The 12,353-nt window shown below is 43.5% G+C and overlaps 1 protein-coding gene across 16 annotated transcripts in view; it reads left to right on the top strand.

The window, feature by feature from the left end:
- Positions 1 to 12,353, top strand: part of shank2.L (SH3 and multiple ankyrin repeat domains 2 L homeolog) — a 278,112-nt gene that overhangs the window by 180,474 nt on the left and 85,285 nt on the right.

Here is a 12,353-nt window from a genome sequence, read left to right as displayed (position 1 = left end):
TCTATCTGACAATTCAGCACTAACAATGGCCTTCAAAGGCGCCCAATTGACAAGCCGTCTGATATCCAAGTGTTCTGGCAATATCTGTTTCTTTAATTGACTTGCTCTATCTGTGTGTATCTTTCTTTGCTCCACCTTGCTGCAGTTCTCTTTAGCTATCCGTTGCCTAAAGGTGCCCACACACAATTAGTCTTTTAGGTTTTGTTGGCCCATGTGTGGCCACCTTAACACTCTCAGTGGTGAAGAACACAAAATCATGGGTCATCTGCACACTACCACCCACTGGGCCCCTGTTTCTCCACGGACCCCTCCACGGACCCCCTACCCCCTCAATAGTTACACCACAGCTTCCTCTCTCTGACCCCTACCTGGCTGCCCCCATTCTCGCTCTCCCTCTGACCCTTCCTTATATAACTCTCCATTCTCCCTAACCTTACCTTTCATTGCTGTATCACCCAATTAATTCTGTGTGTAAAGGTTGCCATAGACATAGAGATCCTCTCAGTTGGCGATGTCGCTAAAAGAGCAAATCTCTCCCCGAAGGGCCCACATTGAGGTGGGCGATATCGGGCTGATCCGTCGTGGGCCCTAGGGCCCAACAATCAGATCATAATGCATCCGATACATGCGGTCAGACCGCGGGACTGCATAAATGCACAGATGCGGCTGTGATCCAACGGGATTTTTTAAACCTGCCCAATTGGCATCTGACCGACTTTTGGTCAGATATCAATCGGGAAAGCCCGTCGGATGGCCCCACACATGGGCCAATAAGCTGTCGACTCGGTCTGGCGGCATGCTTTTATTGGTCTGTGTATGGGGGCCTTAAGAGCCCTTATTCTGGAATGTGGCCCCATCTCTCTTTAACCCTTGCCTTACCCTCATTCCTCTATTGAGAATTTGATCCCTTTCCTTGCCTTGCATTGCTGTTCAGAGTCCTCGATTTCCCCCGTTCCCTTTCCCTATTTTAATAACCCATTTTATCAGTTTTTTGGATGAGCTTTACCTATATTGATTTTAAGTTTTGTTCCCCATCCCCCCGTACCTCCTCCATCTGAATACTGTGCTGATTTCTCTCTGTGCTGCTATGCATAATTACTCATAATTAACAGTGTGGGCTGAGTTACTATTGATCTTAGCAGGGTTTAGCATCTGCTCTGGAGACGCGGCTCTTCATCTGAACGCCATGTTAATGTGTGTATCCCCGGCTCCTCTCCTGCAGCTCGACCCAGATCACTACTTAAGGGCAGAGACATGCTCAGATTCGGGATATTAGTCGCCCAGCAACAAATCTCCTCTTCTTCGGGCGATGAATCTCCCCGAACTAGAATGTATATCGCCAGCGGGATGGCAATTGTTGCGCTTCATTTACCGAAGTTGCCCGGAGTTGCCTCACGAGCAAACTTAAGGCGACTACGGAAAGCGAAGCACTCCAAGTGCCATTCTGCCGGCAATTTACATTCTCAGGGGCGGGCGGGGGAAAATTTGTTTTTCCACTTGGCCTTTTCAAAAAGATTTTTTTTAAGGGGGATTGCCTTTGGGGCATTATGGGCACAATTCTCCCTACTATACGCTTTTCCCCACAGTCACCTCCTTCCAGAGACTATTATTTACCTATAGACATCTCTCCAAATATACTGCTATAAAAAGGGCCCCTTCCAGAGACTATTATCACTGTTACTATAGACCATCTCCCTATATACTTGATTCCACGTCAACTCCTTCCCCAGAGACTATTTCCACTTTCTATAGACCATCTCTTCCCTATATACTCTATCCCACAGTCAACTTTCCCAGAGACTATTAAACCAACTGTTACTATGGCACATCTCTCTATAACTGCTTCTCACAGTTCAACACTGCCTTCCAGAGACTATTATCACTGTTACTATAGGCACTCTCCCTACTATACACTCTATCCACAGTCAACTCCCTTCCCCCAGAGACTATTCCATCTATTAGCACAACTCTCATATTACTGCTATCACCAGTCAATCCTTCCCAAGACTATATCCATGTTACTTAGGATGATCTCTCCCACTATACTGCTATCGCCCAGTCACATCTCCTTCCCAGAGACTATTATCCACTGTTATATAGGCACATCTTCCCTACATAGCCTGCTATCAATCACACTTCCAGAGACTATTATCCGTCGGCACATCTCCACTGATAGGATCCCGGATTATCCTCTTATAAGACACATTCTAATGCTACCACATACGTACTCCCTCAAGACTATTACCACTGTACTATATGCCCCATCTCCCTTATACCTGCTATGCACAGTCACACTCCTTTCCAGAGACCTATTATCACTGTTATATATGGAAATCTCTCCTACTAACGCTATCCCAGGTAACTCCCTTCAAGACTATTATCACGTTACTATAGACACCATCTCTCCCTACTATTAACCTGTTCCCAAGTCACCTCCTTCCGAGACTTTTATCCACTTTACTATAAGCAATCTCTCCCTACTATACCTGCTATCCCACAGTCACACTCCCTTCCCAGAGACTATTATCCACGTTACTATAGACACATCTCTCCCTACTATACCTGCTATCCCACAGTCACACTCCCTTCCCAGAGACTATTATCCACTGTTACTATAGGCACCATTCTCCCTACATACCTGCTTCCCACAGTCACACTCCCTTCCAGAGACTATTATCCACTGTTACTATAGACATCTCTCCCTACTATACCTGCTATCCCACAGTCACACTCCCTTCCCAGAGACTATTATCCACTTTACTATAGACACCATCTCCCCTACTATACCTGCTATCCCACAGTCACACTCCCTTCCCAGAGACTATTAGTCCCACTTTTACTATAGAGCACCATCTCTCCCTACTATACCTGCTATCCCACAGTCACACTCCCTTCCCAAGACTATTATCCACTGTACTATAGGCACCATCTCTCCCTACTATACCTGCTATCCCACAGTCACACTCCCTTCCCAGAGACTATTATCCACTGTTACTATAGGCACCATCTCTCCCTACTATACCTGCTATCCCACAGTCACACTCCCTTCCAGAGACTATTATCCACTTACTATAGACACCATCTCTCCCTACTATACCTGCTATCCCACAGTCACACTCCCTTCCCAGAGACTATTATCCACTGTTACTATAGGCACCATCTCTCCCTACTATACCTGCTATCCCACAGTCACACTCCCTTCCCAGAGACTATTATCCACTGTTACTATAGGCACCATCTCTCCCTACTATACCTGCTATCCCACAGTCACACTCCCTTCCCAGAGACTATTATCCACTTACTATAGACACCATCTCTCCCTACTATACCTGCTATCCCACAGTCACACTCCTTCCCAGAGACTATTATCCACTGTTACTATAGGCACCATCTCTCCCTACTATACCTGCTATCCCACAGTCACACTCCCTTCCCAGAGACTATTATCCACTGTTACTATAGGCACCATCTCTCCCTACTATACCTGCTATCCCACAGTCACACTCCCTTCCCAGAGACTATTATCCACTTACTATAGACACCATCTCTCCCTACTATACCTGCTATCCCACAGTCACACTCCCTTCCCAGAGACTATTATCCCACTGTTACTATAGGCACCATCTCTCCCTACTATACGTGCTATCCCACAGTCACACTCCCTTCCCAGAGACTATTATCCCACTGTTACTATAGGCACCATCTCTCCCTACTATACCTGCTATCCCACAGTCACACTCCCTTCCCAGAGACTATTATCCACTGTTACTATAGGCACCATCTCTCCCTACTATACCTGCTATCCCACAGTCACACTCCCTTCCCAGAGACTATTATCCCACTGTTACTATAGGCACCATCTCTCCCTACTATACCTGCTATCCCACAGTCACACTCCCTTCCCAGAGACTATTATCCCACTGTTACTATAGGCACCATCTCTCCCTACTATACCTGCTATCCCACAGTCACACTCCCTTCCCAGAGACTATTATCCACTGTTACTATAGACACCATCTCTCCCTACTATACCTGCTATCCCACAGTCACACTCCCTTCCCAGAGACTATTATCCACTGTTACTATAGGCACCATCTCTCCCTACTATACTCTGGGAAGGCCCAGAGACTATTATCCACTTACTATAGACACCATCTCTCCCTACTATACCTGCTATCCCACAGTCACACTCCCTTCCCAGAGACTATTATCCACTGTTACTATAGGCACCATCTCTCCCTACTATACCTGCTATCCCACAGTCACACTCCCTTCCCAGAGACTATTATCCCACTGTTACTATAGGCACCATCTCTCCCTACTATACCTGCTATCCCACAGTCACACTCCCTTCCCAGAGACTATTATCCACTGTTACTATAGGCACCATCTCTCCCTACTATACCTGCTATCCCACAGTCACACTCCCTTCCCAGAGACTATTATCCACTGTTACTATAGGCACCATCTCTCCCTACTATACCTGCTATCCCACAGTCACACTCCCTTCCCAGAGACTATTATCCACTGTTACTATAGGCACCATCTCTCCCTACTATACCTGCTATCCCACAGTCACACTCCCTTCCCAGAGACTATTATCCACTGTTACTATAGGCACCATCTCTCCCTACTATACCTGCTATCCCACAGTCACACTCCCTTCCCAGAGACTATTATCCACTGTTACTATAGACACCATCTCTCCCTACTATACCTGCTATCCCACAGTCACACTCCCTTCCCAGAGACTATTATCCACTGTTACTATAGACACCATCTCTCCCTACTATACCTGCTATCCCACAGTCACACTCCCTTCCCAGAGACTATTATCCACTGTTACTATAGGCACCATCTCTCCCTACTATACCTGCTATCCCACAGTCACACTCCCTTCCCAGAGACTATTATCCACTGTTACTATAGGCACCATCTCTCCCTACTATACCTGCTATCCCACAGTCACACTCCCTTCCCAGAGACTATTATCCACTGTTACTATAGACACCATCTCTCCCTACTATACCTGCTATCCCACAGTCACACTCCCTTCCCAGAGACTATTATCCACTGTTACTATAGACACCATCTCTCCCTACTATACCTGCTATCCCACAGTCACACTCCCTTCCCAGAGACTATTATCCACTGTTACTATAGGCACCATCTCTCCCTACTATACCTGCTATCCCACAGTCACACTCCCTTCCCAGAGACTATTATCCACTGTTACTATAGGCACCATCTCTCCCTACTATACCTGCTATCCCACAGTCACACTCCCTTCCCAGAGACTATTATCCACTGTTACTATAGGCACCATCTCTCCCTACTATACCTGCTATCCCACAGTCACAGTCCTTTCCCAGAAGTGACTCTTCTCTCTTTTGCCCCTTTCTTCCCACCTACCACTGCTATTCTGTTGGCTCCCCTAATGTTGGGATCAGGACACCCCTGCTTTAAATTCTCTGCAAATAGCACCAATGTCATGGAGTTTCAGTTTCAACACCATGAATGTTACCTACACCATCTTTCCCTTTATCACATTGACACCCACTCACTGCACCATAATCACACACCGCATCCCCGTGTCACACTTTGCATTATTCTGTGAGATATGAAGCCCACAAGATGACTTGCCCGGGGCCACGGATAACCCGTCCATTCATAAAAATCCCTCCCGTGTAGAGAGCTGAGTGTGAAGATAAATGAGTTCTGCAGACAGCACTTAGTGCTTAATGTTTCCAACTGATTAATCTCTCACCGGAACACACAGGGCCGATCCACTTGTATTTACCTTAAAACACTCCCAGTTAATGTGTTATTAGCAGCCGTGTGTGACTCCTGAGCAGCATTGCTCACTTCTAATTAAACGCCCATGAATAATTTAGGCTGGCCTGTTTGTGCATGTATTAACTATTCAGTGCCCTGTACCCTGAATCCAAAATGGTCTGCTCTTTATAAGCCTGAACCGGTTAAGGAAGTGGGAGAAATCAGAGCCAGTTATTTGTCTAGTTAGCTGTCTGTTTGTTTGTCTGTTGATTCATCTGTCTATCTCTATGCCCATCTATTGTTTGTTTCTCTGTCAATCCTTATATCGATCTCTTACTATATGTCTATCGGTCTATTGATCCTTTAGTCTGTCTGTGTATGGATCTATCTGTCATCTTGTCCATTTTTATTTTAGCTATAAACACTAAAGGCTTTCTTCTTTTGGTCCAAAAATACGTGTAAATGTATGGTTTTTGTCTTCTGCACTTTGGCCTTGTGATTGGTGTGTTTATGTGTTTTTAGAGCCTCACCACTAGGAGTCCTTCTACATAGTAGCACTATGGCTGTATGAAGTTAAATATATCAAAAATTAAAGAGCAGGGGGGAGTCTCCTAGTGGCAGATCAGGATTCAATGGCTGGCTGAGGATGCTGGGAGTTATTATGCAGTCTAAGCTATATTGAATGTCCATACTATAAAGAACAGAGCTTCACATGCCTAGGATTTTAGTACTTGTTATATGAATATGTATGTCAAGGTGCAGCTGCTGCTACTGCTAACAGGTGAAGATGGGTTAAAAGCTTCTCTTGTCGGTTCCGATTTGCCAACAGTTTGCAGAGAATGGTGGTGTGCATAATGCATAGCTTTCTTTAGGAATAGCAAGCTCTCAGCAAGATGGGGGTTAGGAGACTTTCATTATGGGGAACTCGCTGTGCAGGCTTTCAATTCTGTATTGGTGGTTAGGTTTCCAGCAGTTGGTTTTATGTGGTCCTTAGCTAAGGACACAGAGGCCACACAAGTTCCCCCGAAACACCATTTTAAATGCATTTTGATATATATCTTTCCCATAGGGTCATTTTATGGGCAAAAAAAGGGTTTCATCATTATCACTGCTCCCCATAGTACTGTAGGGATTATATTCATCTTCTACTCTGTCGTTTATACCTCTGCAGTATAAACAGCAAACTCCAGTGTTGTGTATGAAACAAAGTTTAAGGACATTGTTGTATATACTGGGGTTGGCAGTTGGCATCTGTAGGGGTAGGCACCCCTAGAGACCAAAATTGCTAACCCTCATCTTTGGTTATGGTGAAAGATCGAATTCTCGATGCTTATTGGCTGGCATTGTTAGACTTTGTTTTAGTTCAAGTCTTCCTTGGAGGACCAGCCTTTGTTCATGGCTCCTCTTAGCTCAAAACAAGGATCTGGGAAATCATGGGTATACAGTTATTCAATCAGAGTTCCAAAAATATCCAGGGCAGTAAATGTTTCCGTATCCATCTCACCCTAAGTGACTTGACGCTGGGCTTTCAGGTGTATCTAGACGAGCAAATAGACATTCTCCCACCCTAACTGACATTCAGGTTAAAAGGGGAACTATCAGGAAAATGAAGATTTAATATAAGCTTCCTCAATTAAAAATTCTGTATTGTTTCTGAAATAATCAAGTTTATCGTCACTATTCCTCTCTCAGCATCTGTTTCTCTTCATTCTGTCTTCATGCAGCAGTTGGGTGTCAGATGAATGATCCAATATATCTTATAGGGGGTATTCCTTTCCTAGTAGTAGATGTATTAGAGCTCACTCAAATAACTGATTCCAGTACAAACAAAATCTAACAAAATAACTGCCTTTTGCACAAATTCTGCATGTAGAGAGACATGATGTCTGGTGATTTTAATAGAGTGAGCTCTAATACATCTTCTAGGCAAAAGGAGCCCCCCTATAAGATATATTGGATCATTCCTCTGACACCCAACTCCTGAATGAAGACAGAAGAAGAGAAACAGAAACTGAGAGTGAACATAAACTTGATTATTTCAGAAACTATGCAGAATTTTTAATTGGTTGTATTTAGAAAGTTTCTGATTTCAGTATGCTGAAGCTAATATTAAATTCATTTTCGCAATAGCAACTCTTTAACGCCAGGGGCGTAACTACAGAGGAAGCAGACCCTGCAACCGCAGGGGCCCCCAGGAAGTATAGGGGCCCCATGAGGCCCTAATTTATATAATAACAACTTAACAAGTCTTTCTTTCGCTGTTAGTAATTTGCACCCAAAACCTCAATGGAAATACATAAAATTATCACTCAAAGTCCTTGATATTGTGCAAAACAGTGAAGCATTGGTTCACCAGGGTGGAACAGGAGCAAAGGCATGAATGGGTTTATTGGGGCCCCTCCGATTCTGGAGTCTGGGTGCTGCCTTCCCTTAACACAAGAATAAACGAAGACCTGGGAAGTGTTTGTCATTTAAGGTACAGAATAAATGCAGGCTAATTTGACAATCCTCAAGAGCCTGAATTAATTTTAATTATTTAATGTTAAATTGAATTGGACAAGTGGTATTTTAAAACAGAGGCTTAGGCTTTTAATAACACTTTATTAACGTTTAATGGGTTTTCTTATTCATTCCTTCATGTAGGCGATCATTAGCTCTTAAGTACAGGATGTAGCCTGATGTCTTATGTTGAACCAGGAATGTGAGGCCGCGGCCATCGTTTTCTATCATGGATCCCTAGCGAGGTGACACAGAAAAGTTGTTTCGTGGCTTGCTTACCAAGGGTGTGGCCAGGGTCGTATTTACCATATAGACACTCCAGGGCATGTGTTTAGGGCAGCAGCTTTAAAGGAACAGTAACATCAAAAAATTTAATTGTTTTCAAGTAATGAAAATAGAATATACTTTTGTACTGCACTGTGTTTGCTTCAGAAACTCTAACGATACTATAGTTTATATAAACAAGCTGCTGTGTAGCCATGGGGCAGCCATTCAAGCACAGGATACACAGTAGATAACAGATAAGTACTACTATAGTTTATATAAACAATCTGCTGTGTAGCCATGGGGGCAGCCATTCAAGCACAGGATACACAGTAGATAACAGATAAGTACTATTATAGTTTATATAAACAAGCTGCTGTGTAGCCATGGGGGCAGCCATTCAAGCACAGGATACACAGTAGATAACAGATAAGTACTACTATAATTTATATAAACAAGCTGCTGTGTAGCCATGGGGGCAGCCATTCAAGCACAGGATACACAGTAGATAACAGATAAGTACTACTATAGTTTATATAAACAAGCTGCTGTGTAGCCATGGGGGCAGCCATTCAAGCACAGGATACACAGTAGATAACAGATAAGTACTACTATAGTTTATATAAACAGGCTGCTGTGTAGCCATGGGGCAGCCATTCAAGCACAGGATACACAGTAGATAACAGATAAGTACTACTATAGTTTATATAAACAAGCTGCTGTGTAGCCATGGGGGCAGCCATTCAAGCACAGGATACACAGTAGATAACAGATAAGTACTACTATAGTTTATATAAACAAGCTGCTGTGTAGCCATGGGGGCAGCCATTCAAGCACAGGATACACAGTAGATAACATAAGTACTACTATAGTTTATATAAACAAGCTGCTGTGTAGCCATGGGGGCAGCCATTGAAGCACAAGGTTGCCACCTTTTGGCTCGGTTGAAACAAGGCAGGAGGCAGAGTTGTGATGCTATGGGGGCAGGTCGTGACATCAGGGGTGGGGTTATGACTTGGTAATTGTTGACTGGCCAAATCCTGCCCGGTTTTCCTAATTTGGAAAATTGGGCAGCCCTACAAAAAACCGGGCCTTCTGAGTCAAAACCAGACAGATGGCAACTCTAGGCCCTAGCCTTTGTGGCCTGCACATAAATCTGGGCCTGGTCATAGGGTTGCCATCTTTTCACCCAGTGCAATCGGGGCAGGGGGCGTGGCTGTGATGCGGTAAGGACAGGGCTATCGTAGGAAATCCTGCCCGGTTTAATTAATTTGATAAACCGGGCAGGCAGTTTTGACCTTGGCAGCCCTTCATAAAACCGGGTCAAACCGGGCAGGTGGCAACCCTACCTGGTCATGAGGAAACCAAGAAAGTCCAACTATGTGGGGGAATATAAGATTGAGTGTAGAGGGCACAAGTTTGGGATACACTGCTCTCCCATGGAGGTGCCATGTCTTTCGCATCACGCACCACAAGATGATGATCTAAATTACTAATTAGTCCATAGCCCTGTATGAATTCCTTGTCTGCATGTGCCATGTCATATGGGGATTATAAAACAATATTTGTTTTCAGCAGAGGTGGCACACTCACTCTCTGTCACAGCTCGGCTGTTGTTCCCAATTGCCTCTAGAATTAATCACAGCTCTGACAGTGACTGGTGTCTGGGCCGTGTAATTACAGCTTGATGTTTATGCTAATGAAGATGAATGCTGTACGGGGATATATGTCGACCACTGGGCAAACAACAAATGATATTGTGCTTGTGTCAGACACAAAACATTTCTGTCGCACAGTGGGGTTTACAGAAAGTGTTGGCTGGGTGTTTAGGGTCAAACAGAAAAGTTAGCGTTGAGCTGTCGGTGGATGATATTTGATGATAATTTATTTCCTGGGCTAGTGGGTTTGTAGGGTAGAGTTATAGCAGTAGGTATATACTTGTAATTGTGCAAGTTATTGGGTAGGCATCTGTGCCACTTGTGTATGGCTCTGGTCAGGCCTGTAATGTAAGATATTGGATAGATAGCAGTGCAGTATTAAGCTAGATTAATGGGAATAGTGGCCTTAGAAAATTCACTAAGCTTAACCATCTGGTTTCCAGGGTCACTGACCCCTGAAAACAAAACTTTGCTCTGTCAGGGTGATTTTGTTTTGTTTATTTGTATTTCTTATTTTACTGTTCAAGCCTTCTGCTATTCATCCACTGTGTTGGCCCAAGTACAGGCACACATGCTGCATTTTGGCACCAAATTCCGCCATATGTCCCTGCACCTAGCCCACCAGTGATTCTGGGTGCAGGCAAGAAAGAAGACTGATGCCAGCGTAAAGGGCTGATTCTTGGCCTGCATGTTACCACAGGCAGAGAATCAGCCCAGTGTGGCATTAACCAAATTGTCTATCATCCAAACCACTGATTGTATAGGAGGACCCTAGCAACCAGATGCCGAAATTGCAAACTAGAGAGCTGCTGAACAAAAATTAAAATCACGCAATAGCCACAAAAAATAATAAATGAAGACACATTTCTGCAGTATTCTCAGATTTAAAGACAAAATAAACCATTTAAACAGTGCTCTCCTGAGCATTTTTGCAAGTTAACATTATTTTTTTTCACGGTTTCAAGATATGGGCAGTTTTAATAGTGCTAATATAATGAATCTGAAAGAACCGTGCCACCTGGTGTTTGTGAAAATTAAGCCATCAAAGATAGGAAAGTCTTGAGCTGTTGCTTTGCTTAACTAACCTGAGAAAAGGCAGATGGATCTTCATTTAGGAACCTCAGCCAGTGGCTTATGCATAGTATTGTCTTGCAGTGGTATTTTGCTAGGGTAATTTGGACCCTGGCTACCAGATTCCAAACTGAAGACCTGCTGAATAAAAAGCTTAATAACTCAAACATCACAAACATAACACGACACAAAATAAAAACAGTTAATTTAAATGTGAGGAACCCCTTTAACGTAAGGTTTCCTATTTGACTGTAGTCTTTCTTCTGTTATTGGATGCACGTAAACCTACTATTTCAGCAGAGGTATATATATATAATCTGCAGTCTGGTCATTTCCCTATGGGACCAGACTGTAAACTATATCCTTATAAACGGCGTGTTCTGACGTCAGAACATACCGTTTATAAAAGGGGTCCCCGCCCGAATTTGACGCCGCGCCTCCAAATTTGACGACCAACACGTTTAAATTGAACGCTGGCGCGCCCAATTTGGACGCCAGCAACCAGAATAGGATGCCGACCCCTCCACCCCCCTCCAGACATTTCACACAAAATGTAGATTATAATGCATAATGTACCCCCTACTGAAATTTATAAAGATATTAGAAGTCACCGAGGAGTTATGTGACCTGTATAAAAGCACTCGGCCTGCGGCCTCGTGCTTTTATATGGTCACATAACTCCTCGGTGACATAATATCTTTATAAATTACAGTAGGGGGTACATTATTCACTATATATTTTAGGCTATGCATTTAAGCAATTCTTCTGCTTCATTCACTAGTGTGTATATGTGTATTGGCATTATGGAGACAGGAAATTTAGATTGTAAGCTCATGTGTGCAGGGACTGATGGTGCTGATAAAATCATATTTCGAAATAAAGCATACGCCAACATTTCAACAATACTTAAAATCAGTAGGCTATGGATTTTGCAGCTTTTTTTCTCTGTAATAATAAAACAGTAACCTGTATGTTATGTAAATAACATACAAGTTACTGTTTCATTATTACAGAGAAAAAAAGAAACTAATTAGAATTATCTGTTTAACAATAGACTCCATGGGGGATAGCCTTTGCGTAATTCAG

This window comes from Xenopus laevis, chromosome 4L (genome assembly GCF_017654675.1).
Source record: "Xenopus laevis strain J_2021 chromosome 4L, Xenopus_laevis_v10.1, whole genome shotgun sequence".
NCBI classification, from domain to species: domain Eukaryota; kingdom Metazoa; phylum Chordata; class Amphibia; order Anura; family Pipidae; genus Xenopus; species Xenopus laevis.
This window is presented reverse-complemented; position numbering and strand designations above follow the sequence as displayed.